At 29.6% G+C, this 22,655-nt stretch overlaps 1 long non-coding RNA gene across 1 annotated transcript; it reads right to left on the reverse strand.

Annotated features, from left to right (window-relative positions):
- Positions 1-6,622: 6,622 nt before the first annotated feature.
- LOC141339251 (uncharacterized) lies at positions 6,623-9,436 on the reverse strand. The gene is made up of 5 exons (XR_012355914.1): positions 9,203-9,436; positions 9,013-9,107; positions 8,823-8,910; positions 7,488-7,582; positions 6,623-7,321 (listed from the first exon to the last, which is right to left on the reverse strand). It is a non-coding gene; the product is annotated as an uncharacterized lncRNA (long non-coding RNA).
- Between the last annotated feature and the right edge of the window lie 13,219 nt (positions 9,437-22,655).

A 22,655-nucleotide genomic window follows, 5' to 3' on the forward strand; every position in this document is an offset into this window, starting at 1 on the left:
AAAGTGTTTACACTTACATTTTGAGAAGGAAGCTAAGCTGAGAGTGATTTGGGGTGTGAGATTTCTCGGTTAACTCTGTGTGGACACTGAGATTTTCTGAAGCAGCAGATTTATCTTCCAGTACACACTGCCCTCATTAGGCCGCATGCGGATCGTAGGACACAATTAATGTCTGGGATGCTTTGGTGACAGTCAGAAATCTGTCAGCACCATCTAGTGGATTTGCTCTTTTATCTGCAATTGGCAAAGAATGAAATCAGTCACTTGAAACGACATATATATATTATTTATATATATTTTTTATTTAAATACACTACCACCCAAAAGTTTGGGATCAGTAAGATTTTTAATGTTTTTAAAGGAGACTTTTCTGCTCTTCAAAGCTGCGTTTGTTTGATTAAAAATACAGAAAAAAACTGCAATATTGTGAACTATTAATGCAGTTTAAAATAATGGTTTTCTATTTGAATATACTTTAAAATATAATTTATTCCTGTGATGCAAAGCTGAATTTTTAGCATCAGCTCTAGTCTTGATCACATGATCCTTCAGAAATGATTCTAATATGCTGATTTATTATCAGTGTTGGAAACAGTTGTGTTCCTTAATATTGTGATACTTTTTAAAGAATTCTTTGATGAATTAAAAAAAAACATAAAAAATAAACAGCATTTATTTAAAATAGAAAAGTTCTGTAACAATGAACACCTTGTTCCAAGTTTGGGTTCAAAGTAATTTTTTTCTTTCTCTCTTTGAAAAAAAAATGAATAGCCTACTTTTATCAAGCAAGGATGAGTTAACTTGATAAAAAGTGATAGTAAAGATTTCTATTTTGAATAAATCCTGTTGTTTTTTTATTTTTCTATTCATCAAAGAACTCTGAAAAAAATTATCACAGTTTCCAAAAATGAATAAAATAAAATATTAAGCAGCACAACTGTTTTCAACATTGATAATAAAAGTAAAAAATCAGCATATTAGAATGATTTCTGAATGATCATGTGACACAGAAGACTGGAGTAATGGCTGAAATAATGAAAATTCAGCTTTGCATCACAGAAATAAATCATGTTTTAAAGTATATTAAAATAAAAATAACTTATTTTGAATTGCAATAATATTTTATAACAATACCTTTTTCTGAATTTTTGATCAAATAAATGGAACTTTGATGAGCTTAAGAGACTTTAAAAAACATTACAAATCCTAAACTTTTGAGCAGCTATATATATATATATATATATATATATATATATATATATATATATATAATATAGTATTTTATTAATTATGCAACAATAAATAAATATAAATGTTATTACAATGCTTTTTTACTTACTTTATGTTTGTTTTGCATTTGTTTTCCTTTATTGTTATTATAATTTTTTTTTTTTTTTTACTTATGTATTTTATTTTGAAATAGTTTTCTTTTACTCCTACCTAATTCTTTTTTTTTTTGACTATATGCCAATAATATGAAATTTGTATAATGGATGATTAACTGTTTTCATATATATATATATATATATATATATATATATATATTGCATTTTATTACACTTTCTTTATTTACCATTTGTTTCTAGTGTTTATTTTGCATTTGTTTCTTATTTTCTTTCTACTTTTTGACTCTTTTTGAATAGCATCAGTCAAACGTTTTTGAACACTGAGATTTTAATGTTTTAAAGAAGTCTCTTCTGCTCACCAAGCCTGCATTTATTTGTTCTAAAGTAGAGCAAAAACAGTACGATTTTGAAATATGTGTACTATTTAAAATAACAGTTTTCAATTTGAATATATTTTATAATCTAATTTATTCCTGTGATTTCAAAGCTGCATTTTTAGCATCATTGCTCATCACACGATCCTTCAGAAATCACTCTAATTTTCTGATTTGCTGCTCAAAAAACATTTGTTACTATTATGAGATATAGATTTTTTTTTTCCAGGTTTCTTTAATAAATATACAAAGTTCAGAAGAACAGCATTCGCCTGAAATAGAAATCAGTGTAACGTTATAAATGTCTTTATCATCGCTTTGATTTAAAGCATCCTTGCAAAATAAAAGTATTAAATTCTTAATTTCTATAATTACTCCAAGGTTTTGAATAGCATAGTGTATAATATTACGAAAGCTTTTTATTTCAGATAAATGCTGATCTTTGGATCTTTCTATTCATCAAAGAATCCTGAAAAAAAAAATTACTCCAACTGTTTTAAATATTGATAATAGTATTTTTTTTTTTTCTTTTTGAGCAGCAAATCAGCATATTAGAATGATTTCAAAGAGATCATGTGACACTAAAGACTGGAGTAACGGTGCTGAAAATTTAGCTTTAATCACAGGAAATAAATTACATTTTAAAATATATTCAAATAGAAAGCCGTTATTTAAAATCATAAAAATATTTCATAATATTACTGCTTTTGCTGTATTTTGGATCAAATATATGCAGGCTTGGTGAGCAAAAGAAACTTCTTTAAAAAAAATTCAAATCTTACTGTTCAAAAACTTTTGATGGTAGTGTATATATAGTTTTCATTAGTATTATTAATATTACAATGGTTTGTTATTGTTTAATTTTAATTTAAATTTTGTTTTCCTTTTTCTTACTTAATCACTTTTGTATTACTTAATTTATTTCTTTACCCGCTTTAAATACAGTTTAAGTTGTCCGATCAACAAGTGTGGCTGGTTTTCCTCTGCTTTGTTTTGGCATGGAAGTCAAGGTGTAGTTTTACAGTAGTCATGTTATACCTGTCACAAGGCTTTGACTGAGAGTCCTGTGGCCCCATGTGGCTAAAAAAGGGGAAAGAATCTGAAATGCTGGTTGTTGTGTCGTCCGCTCCGAATGCCAACAGATGGCTGACTGTAAATCTGTCACATTGGCACCTCGCTGGGAATTGGATGCTGGGCCGCTTGTGTACAAAGGCCTGTTTGTGGCAGACCGCGAGTCTGCAGTACAAAACTAACGCCTATAATTATACTTAATTAAGAAATAAACGGTTGCCGGATAATCTAAATATTTTTGAAACAACAAGGTCACAAGTTACAAACTTAATGGCTACATTAAACATTACTAGGAAGATATGTTTATGTAATAACTAACAAACAGTCAGCAATAAACGTTACATAATTGCGTTTGTTATGCTAATCCATTTGTGTTTATAATTATCTCCAAACTTTTAAACATAAAACAGTATAAAACGACAGCAATTGCAACAGAATTGAGGATTTGGGTTTTAATTAGGCTTTTGAAACCAACAAAACGGCTTTTAGAGAAAAACAGTGTTTATTTGTACTTTTGGCATAAAACTTTATAGATAAAGTGAGATAATGTAATTATTTTGTGTAAATTAGACTCTCTTTCAGCGCTGGTATTCAGCGACTCAACGCAGCTCGGCTTTAGGGTTTGGTGACTGCATCTGTTTGAGGTCAGCGTATTTCATTTGAACCTGTTGGGTTTCAAGTTCCATTGGTTTTCCTTTCAGATTAAGTCGCTCTGTTTTACTATTCATTTATTATTCGTGTAATTGTGCCCGGAGTATCTTCATAGAGTGCTGTACATCAACCAGAGTTGTGCACTATTGACAAATGCATTTAGAATGGAAAAAATGTAAATTTAAATTCTGCTACAGTTTGAATTTAATTTAAATTGAGGTACGGAATGAATTCAAATTTGAAATGTAGAAACTAGATTTTAAATGATATTTAAAAAAAAAAATCATACTGTTTTTAAAAAAATATATAGCATTTTCAGGCATCTGTCAAATTTGAGATTTTGGGCTTTTTGGTTTTTCATAAAATGTTTTTTTCTTACTAGTGGAAAGAAAACATCCAAAAGTTACTGTAAAAGTTTCTTTTATAGCACTTGATCTATTTGTGTCAATAAATTTCAATTACAATTCATATTTTTAAATCCCGTTTTCTCAGAATGAGTTTTTTCCTCCTACACTGAGCCATAAATCTCCACTTCAATAGCACTTGCACAAACCAAACTTTACATTTTGATTCCTGTCTATATCCTGAAGGTTTTTACAGAGGGATTTGTTGATATATAATTTACTTTATTACATACAACATTTTATTCCCCTCAAAATTGTGAAAATATAGTGTTTTCTGTTCTGTATTTTCTGAATTATGGAGATACCCAAAATCCCCTCTGTAAAAACTTGTGACTTTTATATGTAAAAAAAAATTCAACAAGAATTTTAAAACTGACTTCATCCAGTGTATACATTTTTGTACTAGAAATGTATGCAAATTAGCGCATATTTCATTAAATAATGCTCATTTGCATATTTAAACCTAACACTTTAGAAAACTTGTAATGTCTGGATGTTTGCAAAAAAAATGTTTGCAATTATCAATGTAATCAATTAACTGGGTAAGTAAGGTGATAACTAGTTAATTTTTTTTTTTTTTACCCTATTCACCTGCAGTGTCTCACCTTAAAAAAAAAACATCATAATGAAGTTGTTCAGTTTTAATATCATTACAATATTTCCACTGATAGTAAACAAACAGATTTCTGGAAGAAAAAAAACATTGACAATAAGGTGTCATTTGTTAACATTGTGAACAATACCTTTATCACAGTATTCATTCATCTTTGTTAATGTTAGTTAATACAAATACAGGCATTCATTGTTAGTTCATGTTAGTTCACAGTGCATTAACTGTTAACAAACACAACTTGTGATATTAATAATGACTTACCACGAGTAATGCTGAAATTAACATTAACTAAAATTAATAAATGCTGTTCATTCTTAGCAGTGTTGGGGAAAATTACTTTTAAAACACTGTAAAAAAAAAAAGTTGAGTCAACTTAAAATTATAAGGCAACCTATCGCAAGCGCTTCTTTGAGTAAACTCTACAAACAGGGACCGAAGTCCACCCAACTTAAAAGATTACATTAAGGTTACAAGTTGACACAACATAAATAGTCATGTTCACCTAATCAGGCATGTGATTGGCTAAGGACAAAAAAGCAGGAAAATATACTAAGACAGGAAAATATACCCCCCCCCCCCCCCCCCCCCCCACTCAAAATCGATCATCTAATCAAGGGGTCTTCAACTAAAACGGCTCGAGGTCCAGTAATGAACCCTGCGCACCAGCCGAGGTCCGGACAATTATATATAAAAAACTTTTTTTTTTTTTTTTTTTTGCAGGGTATCTGCAGCATATTTTATCTTAAATTCTACACATTTAAATACTTTTTAAAGACCTGAACAAAATGTAATTAATAAATAAATAAATTATTAAAATGACTGTAAAAAGCATGATTTACAATTGAGATGCAGATTTCACAAAACAAAAAAGATTTCTTAAATTATAAAATTCACATTTCAGCCTTCAAGAGTCCTTCAATTCTTATATTAATTTAAACAGTTATTGTCAATCAAGTATTATATTAATTAACATATATTTTATTTCCTTAATTGTTTAAATTTGTATAACACATGATCTTGTCGATCCATCAGATAACATTTACAACTCTACGTGTTTGGTGCTTAAAACCATGGACTGATTTGTTTACATTGGTCTTTTTGACAACAGTAGACGTACGAGCTGATTAAAAATGTCAGATCATTCTCTTCCAGCAGGAGGCGCTATCAGAATGATACACAAAACAGCGCCACAGCTGACTTTGAAACGCTCAGCGCTCATATTTATTCAATGGATAACCTTATAAAGTTCCATCGTAATTCTTGCCTTTCAGTCCCTACATTTAAGACCACCTCAAATAATTAAGTCTTTCTTAACCCCTAATAACACTACAGTCATCAATAAAAATGAAGAGCTTTATTTCAAGAACCGACTTTCAAAAACCCTTAGCCTACACAAAATACGTTTCTTTTTATTTTGCAGAAGAGAAATATTAGGGAAGTAAATTAATATCAGCATATGAAGTATATTCGTCTATCATTGTCTCTTAGAGAATGTGCACATTAGATGCTGAAAGCGCTGTTTTTACTTTCACTTTAATATATGCAGTTTTCACGTTGCTTGTGTGATATCCATTGGCTCACCGTCGTGGTTTAAAATATAAATATGTATGAAAATACAGTATAAAAATTATATTTACAATATTTTGCGACGTAACCCCAAAATAATGCATTTTCCATCTACGTTTTTCACTCACTGAAAGCTACATCTGTCTGCCGATCTCTGCTCTCCGCACTGCACAGATTGCACCCAAACGCTGACCCTAGTGTGCTTGATATAAATGTATTTATTAGAAATAGCGTTTGGCATTTTTTTTATTATGTTTAAAGCTTTCACGGTCGGCATGGACGCATCTTGCGGTCCGGAATACTTCGCCATCCGCCATTTGCGAACGGTCGCAAATACGTGACAGGTCACATTTTCAGGTCGAAAAATCCGGAATTCCGGATTAATCCGGAAAAATCACATCCCTGCCTAATGAATTAAATAACTAAATATTTTTTGTTTACTCAACCCAAAAGGCCTGTTATCTATAGGCCTACACTGATTCATTATTTACATAGTCTTAATAAAGAAGAGAACATAACAAGGGTCAAATAATGTTTTTTTTTTTTTATTTATTTAAACATTTTGGATGTACCAATGTCTACACAGAAATAAAATACAATTACTTTGTCCAGGAAGAAAAAAAGACACTCTAGGAGAAACTCCAGCCTGAAGAGATTGCTCACCCAAAAATTAAAGTTCTTTCATCATTTACTCCAGTTTACAACAGAGTTGTTCTAAACCTGAGTTTCTTTCTTCTTTTGATATAAAGATATTGTAAAGAATGCTGGTAACCAATCAATTGAAAGTAGAAAAATGAGAGTGAGTAAATAATGAAAGAACATTACCTTGAAGGAAAAGTTCACCCAAAAATTAAAGGCTGAAACAACAACAAAAAAATAAATAAATAAATAAAAATACTTGGCATTAATTAGCACACTGAATGAAAACAGTAGGCGTTTTTTGTAGCCATTAACTTAATTAGTATAAAAAATTTAAAAAAAAAAGCCAATGGAAGAATGTCATTCAAGTGGCTTCATCCATTTAGCAAAGTTTGGATTTCAATGACTGCACTCTTGATAAGCAGGTACCACCTAGATCCACTTTCTGGATGAACCAATACTTCAGCTCTTTCGGATATTCCATGTTAAGTGCATATAAGAGGCATCTTTTATGTCTTCAAGCACAATGGCCTCCTCCAAGATTATGGCCATGTTGATTACAGTTGGAAGCGATGTGACGGTGGCAACATCATCTTCTACCACAGAAAGGATTCCAATATTTACACCTTTGGTGCTCCAGCTCAAAGGATCTGTATCCTGGGAGAAAAAAAACGGATGGGAGATGGTATTATTGGAAGTGTAAATTTACATATAATAATAATAATAATAATTTTTATTATTATTATTGTTGTTGTTGTGTAAATAAACGGTATACATAGTTTACAAATGAATTTGGAAATAGGGTATGAAAATGATAATTTACCAGGCACATATTGAGCAAACTTGCTGGATTCTACCGCAGGAAAAGTGGCAATCCCTCAAGAGCAGTTTTTTCCGATGTGTGGTAATGTCACTCACCTAAAAGGGAAAAAACAAACCAACATATTTTGTTTATAAACTCTCCAGATGTTTCGTCCTTAACTGCTGAACTGCTTTAGGAGTTAAAGGTACAGAACACCAAAAAATTCTGTCATCTTTTGCTCTCCCTCATGCCATTCCAAACCCATATGGCTTGCCCTCTTTTATGGAACACCAAAGAAGTGTAAAGATTGCTCTTTTCTATTCAGTGGCATCAAAAAGATGTAAAATCATCATGATTCCACAAAACCACATTTAAATGATAGGCTAACTTGCCTAATAGTTCTGCTGGTGTGGCAGCGTGACAAATGTGATTTTAATGCACCTTGTGTCCTGAATGAGCAGACACAATCTGAATATAGGCAAGGCCTTTATGACCACGTCAGTGCGAAGCCTGTAATGCTTCACCAGGACCTCTGTGGCAGAATGTGAAAATTTACAATGTTTGCATTGTATTTCCACCTGTTTAATATTTTACTTTTTTCAGTCGACATTTTTCATCAATTTCTCCCTAAAATATTTCAGCTAGCTAATTATATGCCTGTAGATCAAAGTCTGAATACAGTTTATTGGGAGCTGTTAAGAGGTATGAGCAAAACTAATACCTTATGCAATTTTTCCCCTTATTTTAACTGTTTATTTAAAAAAAAAATACTCATTTTTTTCCCCCATAGACAACCACATCTCAACACTTTATATAGACGTTTTTCCTGAACGCAGAAGTAAGTCTGACTCTTAACTGAAAGAATGCTTTGCATTTCCGGTCTGCATTGTTTCTAGTCAAATTAGGGTATATTCCGAGCTAATAATCTAATTTTAAACCTATTAAAATGTTTTTAAAAAGCACATGGCTCCATAGCGCCATCACTTGGCAATGTCGCAATGACCGTCATTTGTCAGTGCCTCACTTTCATGAGTGTGTAGATGACATGAAGCAGCAGACTTTAGCTACATTAAAAACAGATGGATGCTATTTGAATGGGTTCCTATGGAAACCGGAACAGAAAAGCATTCAATCTGACGTTAGAATTCGTAATGGCGGCGCTCATCGTTTACTCAGGAAAAAGGTCTATATGAAGCATCCAAAATGAAATAACTTTTCCTAGCTGTACCACTGGTAATCTCTCTCACAACGTTCTTGTACTTTTAAAGTAATTGCAGGAAGATATCTACATTTTGTAAACCCATATTACATGACAAATAAAACACAGTCGATTATAAAAAAATTATACGTACATACCAGTGATTTTAAAGGAAATTTTGTTCAGGCACGACAGCACATCGGCTTTGAAAAGCAACACAAAGTGAATGACGACATCATAAACATGCTGCGAAACACATTAGGCCGTCAGTTTGAAAATAGCACAACATTGATTATACATGGCAAATAAAATACAGTCGATTCAATAAAAAAACAGGTAACTACTTACCAGTTATTTTTTAGTACAGCTAGACTGATTAGGCACGACACCATCCTTCCTTCAGCACCGGCAAGCACTTAAAAGTGCGCGAAAACAGAAACACACTGCGAAATAGACTAGGCTGTAAGTTTGGGAAGAGCATGTTCATTTTACATGGTAAATAAAATACAGTGGATCATAAAAAATGATAACTACATACCAGTGATTTTAAAGGAAATCTGTATTGATCCGGCACGACACCACTCCTCCTCCACATCAGCTTTGAGAAGCACTACAAAGTGCAGGACATAAGAAACACGCTCCAAAATAGATTAGCCGTCAGTTTGAGAAGAGCACAACGTTAATTATACTTGGCAAATGCAATACAGTTGAGTGTAAAAAATGATTAATACATACCAGGCATGACACGACTCCTCATCAGCATCAACTTTTTTAAATCTGCGTCACAGCCAAAGTACACGAAGTCTCAAAGCGCGCATGCGTTTAAGGTTCAAACTGCGCACGCGCTAACAAGAAACGTTAGATTCAATGAAAACTTAAACGTCTTAGATCAACAAAATATTGCATGTTTATAACATTTAAGGGACGAATTTGTTGAGTCAACTTAGTATAATGCATGAACACTTCCAATGAAAATATCACGGTTTAACTGACTGTTTTATGTTTATTAGGAGGCCTTTTTGAAAGTTGGCTTTTTTACAGTGAAGTAATGCATTACAATATTGAGTTACTCCCTAAAAAAGTAACTTATTACGTTACTTAGTTACTTTTTATGAAAAGTAATGCGTTACGTTTCTTTTGCATTAGTTTTTAAATCTGGGCAGGGCTTGCTTGTTTGTTTTTAATATAAAAAGTTCTATGTATGTAAAAGTCTTTTCACACCAAAAGCCTCAGGCTTAGAGAAAAGTAAATTCACGTCTGTACAGTAGACCGCAAAAGAAAAAATGTAAACTCTTCAGCAATAAAAAAAAGGGAAAACAAACGTTAGATTATCTTGAGTAATTTTCGCTTATTAGTATTGATGAATTGGATCATCGAAGGTCGGCAGCAAAGACATTGGTTAATAAAATGGGATTAAATACATAAAGGACATTTGTATTATTTAACATTTAAAAATTGCAGGTTTGCATTGAATTTCATAGTTTTTATTCATTTTGAAGAATACTGTATCTGTTTTTTAGTGAGTGAGATTAATTAATGCATGTTCGCATTTATTCTAGAACTAAAGTAACATCTTACAATTTCTCTCAACATGCGGACAGAAGAGCCTTTAATCAATAAATGAGGGGGAAAAGTAACTGGCGTTACTTATTTGAAAAAGTATTTCAGATATTTTCTTGTCAACTAAAACGTAATGCGTTACTTTACTAGTTACTTGTAAAACGTAATATTATTACGTAACTTGCGTTACTTGTAATGCATTACCCCCAACACTGATTCTTAGTTTATGTTAACTAATGTTAATGAATGAACCTTATTGTAAGGTGTTACCATGTAATCATCTATATAAAATGAAACTTCAATTTCTGTTGCATTTGTTTTCCTTTTTTAATAGGAAATTCAAGCTTAAAATTAAATATGATGTTCACTAATACTCTAATGCCTGCTAGTTGACATGTAGTTGCAAAGTTACTTACTGTTAGTATTAAATGAAATCGGTAAAATCTAGGTAAAATCTAGACCTAATTTTAAAATTATTTAGTAAAAAACAGTTATTGTACAATATTTTTGTTTACATATGTAGTAAATAAACAAGTTTATAAAAATATATCTTTTCTATATACATTAAAGATAAAAATAAATGTTTATTACAGACAACCTGCAAGTTTAAATGAAAGAGTTAAAATCTAGACCTAATTTTTAAATGATTTTGTTAAAATTAGTTGTGTACAAAGTATGATAGTTTTGTTTACATATTTAGTAAATAAATATAGAAATACACTGTAGTTAATGTGACAAAAATCGGTGTAAAAACAATTTTCACAACAATTCCAAAGAAAGTTGTATTAAACATGAAATTTCAAAGTAGAAGAACTAAAATAGTAAATATAATCTTTGACATACAACTTTGACAATCAGTTGGCTTTATATGTTAAACAAGTTAGTAGACATGTAGTTGCAAATGAACAAGAATTAGTTGACATCTAGATGCAAAGTTACTTTAGTAGAATGGTTAAAGTGTACTATCAAAATAAAGTGTAACCATTTTGTCCGATATTTCCAGCTGAAGCTTGTGGACGTGTTTGCGGTTCATAATGGCTTTCGGTTGTGTGTTAATATTCCCAATAGTTGCAGTAGATCTGTCAGGGTGTTGCGTTTTATCCCAGACGCTGTCAGCGCTTCAGTTTATCATGATAAGCAGGTGATAGCACTCATCTGTCATTCCAGCGCACTGAGGTTGCTAATTAAAAATGTGAAAACTAGGACAGAGAGAAACTCGACATATGAAGTTCAGAGCCAGGTGGGCGTCTTGGCAAAGACAGAATGCTGTCAAACAAGGATCACGTTCACGATTTAATACTCTAACATTATCCTACAAACTGGTACGTGACTCCCGCAGAACATTTTTGTCTAGATTTGGATGGCTCGTGTTTCACTTAGATTTCACTTTTATTTGTTTTAAAGGTCCTGCATGCGTATTTTGAACATGCGTGTTATATTTTGATTTATACTTACATTTGTGTGGCTTACTTTTTTTGTCCTTTTTTAAATTAAAATAACCTTTTAATCAAATTGTTATATTTAATTTAATTCATTGGTGACACTTTACAATGAACAATATATTTATTACACTATTTATTAATCTTTGTTCATGTAAGTTAATTAAAATACAGTTGTTCGTTGTTTGTTCTTGTTAGTACGCAGTGCATACAACTTTTAATTTCAATAATGCGTTAGTAAGTGTTAAAATTAACATTATCTAAGATTAATAAATCTTAAAAAAGTATTGTTCATTCCTAGTTCATGTTAACTAATAACTGCTAACTAATGAGCGTTATTGTAAAGTTTTACCAATTAGTTAAACCTAAAAATGTGTTTCATGTGGTTAAATTTAAAGTAGGTTATTAATTTTTATATAAATTAAATTATCCTTATAGTTTTGGTCAGAGTGTTGGGTTTTGTCACGTTTTTGCACATTTTAATTAAGTGTAATATTTTTTAATTTGACTGAATCAACCTCAATGATTTTTAATAATGTATCTTTTCTATATACATTAAAGATAAAAATAAATGTTTTATTACAGACAATCTGCAAGTTTAAATGAAATGTTCCAATCTAGACCTAATTTTTTAATTATTCAGTAAAAAATAGTTATTGTACGATATATTTTTTTACATTTGTAGTAAATAAATATAGAACTGCACTGTAGTTTATGCAAATAAAATTGATGTAGAAACAATTTGATAAAAACATATTTTTTCTATAAACATTAAAGATAAAGTAAATGTTTTATTACAGAAAATCCACAATTTTAAATTAAATCTTTAAAATCTAGACCTAATTTTTAAATTATTTAGTAAAAAAAAGTTATAATACAATATTTTTGTTTGCATATTTTTGTTTAAAATAAATAGTTCAAATATAGACCTCATTTTTTAATTATTCAGTAAAAAATAGTTATTCAGTTATTGTACAATATTTTTTCTCAAATGTGGTAAATATAACTGCACTGTAGTTTATGCTGCAAAAATTGGTGTAAAACTATTTGATAAATATATCTTTTCTATATACATTAAAGATAAAAAATAAATGTTTTATTAAAGACCATCTGCAAGTTTAAATGAAATGTTCAAATCTAGACCTATTTTTTTAATTATTCAGTAAAAAATAGTTATTGTACGATATCTTTTTTTACATTTGTAGTAAATAAATATAGAACTGCACTGTAGTTTATGCAAAAAATATATAGAAACAATTTGATAAAAACATATCTTTTCTATAAACATTAAAGATAAAATAAATGTTTTATTACAGAAAATCCACAATTTTAAATTAAATCTTTAAAATCTAGACCTAATTTTTTAATTATTCAGTAAAAAATAGTTATTGTACGATATCTTTTTTACATTTGTAGTAAATAAATATAGAACTGCACTGTAGTTTATGCAAAAAAAATTTGATGTAGAAACAATTTGATAAAAACATATTTTTTTCTATAAACATTAAAGATAAAATAAATGTTTTATTACAGAAAATCCGCAATTTTAAATGAAATTGTTAAAATCTAGACCTATTTTTAAAATTATTTAGTAAAAAATAGTTATAATACAATATTTTTGTTTGCATATTTTTATTGTTTAAATGAAATAGTTACAAGTTTAAATGAAATAGTTGAAAAATAGACCTCATTTTTTAATTATTCAGTAAAAAATAGTTAGTTATTCAGTTATTGTACGGTATTTGTAGTAAATATAACTGCACTGTAGTTTATGCTACAAAAATTGGTGTAAAACTATTTGATAAAAACATATCTTTTCTATATACATTAAAGATAAAAATAAATGTTTTATTACAGAAAATCCGCAATTTTAAATGAAATCGTTAAAATCTAGACCTAATTTTTTAATTATTTAGTAAAGTAAAGTTATAATACAATATTTTTGTTTGCATATTTTTATTTTTTTAAATTAAATAGTTACAAGTTTAAATGAAATAGCTAAAATATAGACCTCATTTTTTAATTATTCAGAAAAAATAGTTAATTATTCAGTTATTGTACGATATTTTTTCTTAAATGTAGTAAATATAACTGCACTGTAGTTAATGCTACAAAAATTGGTGTAAAACTATTTGATAAAAACATATCTTTTATATATATCTAGCTGTTTTACAAAATTTCATTCATTTGAACAATTAAAGCAACATGACTACAGTTATTACAGTGTAATTACACTGAATTGTAATTACAAAAGATGGTGTGGAAACAATTTGCTAAAAATATATCTTTTTGAAATACATTAAAGATAAAAATAAATGTTTTTTTTTTGCAGACAATCTGCAAGTTTAAATGAAGTAGTTAAAATCTAGACCTAATTTTAAAATTATTTAGTAAAAAATAGTTATTGTATAAAGTACGATAGTTTTGTTCACATATGTAGTAAATAAATATAGAACTGCACTGTAGTTTATGCGACAAAAATCTGTGTAAAAACAATTTTCTCATCAATTTGAGAAAAAAAAAGGAAAAAGTTGTATTAAACATGAAATTTCGAGGTAGAAAAACTAAAATAGTAAATATTATCTTTGTTTCGTTTACAACTTTGACAATCAGTTGGCTATATATACAAAAAATCAGCTGTTTTACAAAAATTATTTAATATTAACAATTAAAGCAACATGACTACATTATTACACAGTTATTACACTGAATTATAATTACAAAAGTTGGTGTAGAAACAATTTGATCTTTTTGAAATACATTAAAGATAAAATAAATGTTTATTACAGACAATCTGCAAGTTTCAATGAAATACTTCAAATCTAGACCTCATTTTTAAATTATTTAGTAAAAAAATGTTATTGTACAATATTTTTGTTTACATATGTAGTAAACAAATATAAAACCGCACTGTAGTTTATGCGACAAACATTTGTGTAGAAAGTATTTATAAAATATATCTTTTCTATATGCATTAAAGATAAAAATAAATGTTTTATTGCAGATAATCTGCAAGTTTAAATGAAATAGTTCCAATCTAGACCTAATTTTTAAATTATTTAGTAAAAAATAGTTATTGTATGATAGTTTTGTTTACATATGTAGTAAATAAATATAGATCTGCACTGTAGTTTATGCAAAAAAATTGGTGTAGAAACAATTTTATAAAAAAATATATCTTTTCTCTATAGATTAAAGATAAAAAATAAATGTTTTTTGCAGACAATCTACAAGTTTAAGTGAAATAGTTAAAGTTTAAACCTAATTTTAAAATTATTCAATAAAAAAATAGTTATTGTGATATTTTTCTCATATAAATCTGCACTGTAGTTTATGCAACAAAAATTGGTGTAGAAACAATTTGATAAAAAAATATATATCTTTTCTATATACATTAAAGATAAAAAATAAATGTTTTTGCAGACAATCTACAAGTTTTATATGAAATAGCTAAAATCTAGACCTAATTTTAAAATTATTTAGTAGATAATAGTTATTGTACAATAGTTTACATATGTAGTAAATAAATATAGGACTGCACTGTAGTTTAAGCCACAAAAATTGGTGTAAAAACAATTTTCGCAACAATTTCAAAGAAAGAAGTTGTATTAAGCATGAAATTACGAAGTAGAAAAACTAAATTAGTAAATATAATCTTTGTTTCATTACAACTTTGACAATCAGTTGTCTATATATACTAAGAAATTAGCTGTTTTGCAAAAATGATTTAATTTTAACGTGATTAAAGCAACATGACTATATTATTACACAGTTATTACACTGAATTGATAAATTTTACACAAAAATATATTTGTTTCGTAATTTGTGAATTTTACAACATAAATACTGTTCTTTTTCTGTTTATTACTGCAAATCTGTATTGCATAAAGTAAAAAGAAGTTACTTTTGGTTATACCTGCAAAAATATAATTGTTTTTTTGTTTGCTTGTTTGCTCAAATGTAATTAGAAACTCTGTTGCACATGTCCAAGTTGATCTGCTAAATACATGTGCGTGTAGAATCTATATTGGATGCATGGGATGAAGAGACACATCCCATTTGGGAATGGTTTCATCCATAAAGTGTTAGTTCACGTAACATCGCCCTCCCTGTTTTCCCTTCACACACTTTGCGAAGCACATGTGACACTTCATCACCCCCAGCCGCTATTCCAGGCCAAATCAGCCTGCGAAAGCAAGCACGCATTCATGGCAAAGGGAAGTACGGGCGGCTAGCGAACGCAAAGCCCTGCCGGATCCGAGCAGAGGCTGATATAAACAGAGAGAACCCCGCAGGCTTAAGTGAAGAAACTGTGCGAGGTAAGAGCCAGCGGCCTGCTGATGTGTTGACTGTGTGTTCTGCCAGAAATTGTGGCTGCCAGGTTTCTTTTGATTTAACGCTCTTTTAAATCTGTTTGTCACACATCTCAAGGGGCTAATTTAATATTTCCTCTCTGAGCGGCCTGCGGTTGTAGTGTTAAAGTGTGTGGAGAAAAAAAGCTTTGTGAGATGTTTGTTGGTGTGGCGTTTCAGGAGCAGGGTCGATATCGATAGATACGATGACGAAGTGGTTCTTCGGAAATTGAACAGTTTTGGAGGTTGTTGCAGGTTTTTTTTTTCTTTTGCGTTAGTTGTAGTTTGTGCGAAACATCTAAGTTGAAGTTTATTTTTTGAAGGCAAAATCTTGTTCAATGTAACTGAATCAACTTAAGTACACTGTAAATCAAAGATCTCACAAATTTGAGTAAAACCGAGATCATTGGAGTATGTTTTACGTTTTTCTACTTACAAATTTCAAAATGTCATTTATTTCAATGACATATTTTCTGTTTCTTTTTAATTGTTTGTTCAATTTACCAGCGATTTCTGAGTGAAAACTGTTTCTGTATTAAATTGTAATAAGAAGAAGAAGAACTAGACCAGACTGAAATAGGTATTTAATACAATAATTAAATATCTTCATATTATAATATTATTATTATAATTTTTTATCAGTTTATTATTACAATTAATAATACTATAAGTTACAATAAGTTGAATGCTTGTAAAGGAAGGAATCTTATATTATTATTTTTTATATATATTTTATGTTCTTATATTCTTATAATACTTTTTTGGTTGGTTAATCAAAAAGGTATTAGCTAAATAAAATTAATACAATTAAGTTTGATTGATAATTTATGAATTTTACAACATAAATACTGTTGCTTTTTCTGTTTATTACGGCAAATCTGTATCGTATAAAATAAAAAAAAAAATGTTACTTTTAGTTACACTTACAAAAAATATAATAGTTTTTGTTTGCTTGTTTGTTTCTCTGCAAATTCTTATAATACTTTTTTGGTTGGTTAATCAAAAGGTATTAGCTAAATAAATCTAATACAATTAAATTTATTTGATCATGTATGAATTTCAAACATAAATACTGTTTTTTAAAAAAAAGTGTTACTTTATTAGTTACACTTACACAAATATAATAGTTTTTGTTTGCTTGTTTGTTTTTCTCCAAGCTTGACTAAAATGTAACTAGAAAATTGGTTCAAATTCACTGCAAAAATGCTTTTTGTTACTTAGATTTTTTGTCTTGTTTCCAGCCAAAATATCTACAAATTCTTAAATCAAGAAGGATTTTCTAGACGGGTAAAATTAGTCAAAATTAAGTGTGTTTTTGCTTGAAACAAGCAAAATAACCTGCTAATGGGGTAAGAAAAATAATATTTTTTTCTGTTTGAAATAAGATATTTTTCTTATAATACTTTTTTGGTCAGTTAATCAAAAAGGTATTAGCTAAATACAATTAATAAAATTACATTTGTTTGATCATTTATTAATTTTACAATATAAATACTGTTGTTTTTTGCTTATTACTACAAATCTGTAGTGTATAAAGTTGAAAAGTTGTATCCTTTTTTGTTACACTTACAAAAATATAATTGTTTGCTTGTTTGTTTTTCTGTAAGCTCGACTGAAATGTAACTAGAAAATTAGTTCAAATACATATATTCTTATAATACTATTTTGGTTGGTTAATCAAAGGTATAAGCTAAATAAAATGAATAAAATTACATTTGTTTGATAATTTATGAATCTTACAACATAAATACTGTTGTTTTTCTGTTTATTACTGCAAATCTGTTTTGTATAAAGTAAAAAACTGTTTAGTTACTTACAAAAAATATAATAGTTTTTGTTTGCTTGTTTGTTTCTCTGCAAATTCTTATAATACTTTTTTGGTTGGTTAATCAAAAGGTATTAGCTAAATAAATCTAATACAATTAAATTTATTTGATCATGTATGAATTTCAAACATAAATACTGTTTTTTAAAAAAAAGTGTTACTTTATTAGTTACACTTACACAAATATAATAGTTTTTGTTTGCTTGTTTGTTTTTCTCCAAGCTTGACTAAAATGTAACTAGAAAATTGGTTCAAATTCACTGCAAAAATGCTTTTTGTTACTTAGATTTTTTGTCTTGTTTCCAGCCAAAATATCTACAAATTCTTAAATCAAGAAGGATTTTCTAGACGGGTAAAATTAGTCAAAATTAAGTGTGTTTTTGCTTGAAACAAGCAAAATAACCTGCTAATGGGGTAAGAAAAATAATATTTTTTTCTGTTTGAAATAAGATATTTTTCTTATAATACTTTTTTGGTCAGTTAATCAAAAAGGTATTAGCTAAATACAATTAATAAAATTACATTTGTTTGATCATTTATTAATTTTACAATATAAATACTGTTGTTTTTTGCTTATTACTACAAATCTGTAGTGTATAAAGTTGAAAAGTTGTATCCTTTTTTGTTACACTTACAAAAATATAATTGTTTGCTTGTTTGTTTTTCTGTAAGCTCGACTGAAATGTAACTAGAAAATTAGTTCAAATACATATATTCTTATAATACTATTTTGGTTGGTTAATCAAAGGTATAAGCTAAATAAAATGAATAAAATTACATTTGTTTGATAATTTATGAATCTTACAACATAAATACTGTTGTTTTTCTGTTTATTACTGCAAATCTGTTTTGTATAAAGTAAAAAACTGTTTAGTTACTTACAAAAAATATAATAGTTTTTGTTTACTTGTTTGTTTTTCTGTAAGCTCAAGTAAAATAAAACTTGAAAGTTAGTTCAAATTCTTAAATTCCTAAAATACTTTTTTGGTTGGTTAATCAAAAAATTACTATAATAAAATGAATTAAATTTGTGAATTTGTTTGATATTTTGTAAAGCATTTGAAATACATTTTATATATGATTATAGATAGATTCTTGTCTTCGATAAAACTATAGTGAATTCAGATCATATAGTTAGAATACTCTGCATTTGCAGATTATTTTATTTGTACGTTTACACTTTAAGCTCAATAGTGTGCTTGCATTTAAAGCCAGTGTGAAACGAAAACCTTCTTACATTTCAGACACCAGATGCCCCTGTGAGCGGTAATTGAATATGCTCATATATGCTCACCGTTACACGTTTGTTAAGATTTGTTGGGATATTCGGCCTCTTATTTCCTTGTCGTAATGTTTATTAGCTATGTGTTTGGGAGCTTTGTTGTATTTTGTGATATTTTTTTGTAATATGGATGTCTTGAAACATTTTAAACTTCAGATTTTTGGTTTCTACAGACAATTTTAATTAGGACTATTTAACTTTTAATGAATATTGAATAACAATAACATGGTTAAGTGCCGTTTAATTCCAGGATGAAGTAGATTAAAAGAGGAAATTGTAAAACAAAAAAAACAAATCAATGTTAGTGTAAAGTTGCCACATGAAATGAGAGCATTTTGATTTATTGACTATGTAATGCTTTACAGCAGCAGAACATGCCACAACATTTAACACATGAACCTGCAATAAACAAAGCAAACATTACAGTAAATACAGTCAAGAGAACATAAAACAAAAAAACAATACTAAACCCATTTTGAATTATGTAGATGTTGTTAAATGTATTAAATGTATCCACTTTGTGGATTTTCTCAATTCTCTGTTGCTGGTAAATGCTGTTTTGTAATATTGTAATAGATTCAAATGTTTTCGTAGGCTGAGGCTAAAGACTGTTGTTTTTGAAAGAAGTCTCATCTCTTGTGTTCAAAAAGGTCGCATTTGTTTGAAAAATAGAGTAAAAATAAGTAAAATTGTGAAATATTATTATTCTTTCTATGTGAATATTTTAAAATTTAAAAACGTAATTTATTTCTATGATCCAAAGCCATCATTACTTCAGTCTTCAGTGTCACATGATCCTTCAGAAATCATTTGAATATGCTGATTTGCTGATCAATAAACTTTTTTAAAAACATTATTTAGGTTAAAAACAGTTGTGCTGCCTACTTTTTTTTTGTTGTTGTTGTTGGAAACAGATTTTTTTCTGGATTCTTTAATGAATAGGAAGTTCAAACTAACAACATTTACTCAAAATAGTAAATCTTTTAAAAAAAATTTCAGTGGATCATTGCAGAATAAAAGTATTAATGGTTACACTTTATTTTAGTATGTACAGTGTACTTATTCTACTCAGTACTTTCTTTGGTCAAGTTAAACTTATGGTTAAGGTTAGATTTCAGGCTTATTACTATGTTATTACAAAGCTATTGTAATTGCTACTAAGTACATAGTATGTACACACAGAAAAGAACTTAAATATATATGTATATATATATTACCATATTCATTTCTTTCAAAAAGGAAAACAAAAGTGACCCTGGACCACAAAACCAGTCTTAAGTAGCACAGTTATATTTGTAGCAATAGCCCAAAAATACATTGTATGGGTCAAAATGATCGATTTTTCTTGTATGTCAAAAATCATTAGGATATTAAATGAAGATCATGTTCCATGAACATATTTTGTAAATTTCCTACCATAAATATATCAAAACTTAATTTCTGCATTGCTAAGAACTTCATTTAGACTCATTCATTTGGATTTTTTTTACATCCTCGGATTCCAGATTTTCAAATAGTTGTATCTCGGGCCAAATATTGTCCCATGACAAAACATTTTTGTTAGCACGTATTGAATTGCTGTTTTATAATATCAGGAGGCATCGCAGGCACCGTCCTCTATCTGTGCCATGATGTCATGCATTTCCAGCCAATAAAAGTGCAGCTCTTATAAACTGGAACAGTTGCTTTCGGGACAGAGTTGAGGTCGGCGGGGCACGACCTCTGTACTCTTGCCAATTTATCCCGGGATTATCTAGAGATAGACCAAGCATCCCACAGATTGTTCCTTCCCACGGCCCTGATTGGTGCAAAGACATTGTACACGCACAATGGAGTATAATTATGCTCCGCAGATTTCCTGTCCTAAGACGGGCTTGTATTAATTGGCGGAGGGCATTTGACTCCTGAATCCTCTGCTTATATGAGACGAGTCGAGTGCAGAAGCGAGCGGGCAGCTGTGTTGGCCGTATTGGTTTGCGGCGGTAGCTGAGCGTGCTGTGTTGTATGTCACTGATGTATTTTGGGCTTTTGAGTCATGAAGTTAGGACGACACCACTGTAATGTCATACAGTCCTCTTTAACAAAACGAAATTGCAGACAGAAATGTTTATGCATTTTCGCCAATGATAATCAAACATTTTGATGCATTTCTGACAAAAAAGCAATGCTACAATATACTAACCACACTCAAATTTATTTAGAGGAAGAAAAACGAATCTGTTGACCAAATCTATTCAGCACTACTTGCGTTCTACTAACGTTACAATGTTTTCGAAACTCAATCCTAAGAGAGTCAGTCGTCGCGTTCACGTTTACTTATGACGTGTAAGATCATTTTATAGCATGCCAGCCATAAAGCTAGACTTTTGAAATCCATCATTGGCTGCGTTTCTGCACTCATAGTCGTGGTATGCTGGAGTTGACCAGCTGTTGGGTCTCAACAGCCAGTTGTACCGTAAAATCTAATTTATGTATGTTGTGTCTTGGCCCAAGATTTCCATTACATTTTCGCATGCCGTTTCACATGCCAGGTTGTACACGTCTAGTAACGTGGTAATATAATCCCACGTTTAAGTACCTGTTTACTGTCCTTATACTGCTGGTACCGCTTATAACAATAAAATAAAACTGGATGTACATTGTTTAATTTCCACGAAGATATAAAGTGCTTCCCAGAGCATAAGAAACCCTACTTGCTAACATGCTGATAATTTCCTGATCATTTACGCACCCCATGTCATTCAAGATGTTCATGTCTTTCTTTCTTCAAGTGAAAAGAAATGAAGGTATTTGACGAAAACATTCCATGATTTTTTTAATATATTGGACTTTAATGGGATCAAACAGGTTGAAGGTCCAAATTTCAGTTTCAATGCAGTTTCAAAGAGCTCTACACCATCCTAGATGAGGAATATTGGTCCTATCTAGTGAAACGATTGGCCATTTTCTGAAAATTTTTTAAATGTATATACTTTTTAACCACAAATGCTTGCCTTGCACTAGCTTGACCTAATGCATTATGCAGTCACGTTAGAAAGGTCACTCGTGACGTAGGCGGAAGTACCAACCCAGTGTTTACAAAGCAAATGTGCAAAGAAAGTCAAATGGCCTTTACAAAACAAGGTAAAACAATGTTGTCGGATGATTCTAAAGTTGGCAGAGAAAATTCACCTTTTTGAACCTGAGGACACAGACGAAGAACCATGTGTTACTTTTCCATTTAGTGGACTTCAGTGAGAATCAGCTGAAGAATAAGGGTCTAATCTAGCAAAACATTTATACATTTTCTTACATTTTCTATCTTTTTGAACCAAAGTACAGAAACGAAAACTAACCGTGTGTTACTTATTCATACAGTGGGCTTCAATGGGAATCAGCCAAGGAATAAGGGTCTTATCTATATCTAGTAAAGCAATCTGTCATTTTCTAAAAAAAAAATAATAATAATAATTTGTATACTTTTTAACCACAAATGCTTATCTTGCACTAGCTGGACTTAATCGTGTTGGAACGCAAGACATAGGTGTAAGTAC

Source organism: Garra rufa, chromosome 7, assembly GCF_049309525.1.
Source record: "Garra rufa chromosome 7, GarRuf1.0, whole genome shotgun sequence".
NCBI lineage: Eukaryota > Metazoa > Chordata > Actinopteri > Cypriniformes > Cyprinidae > Garra > Garra rufa.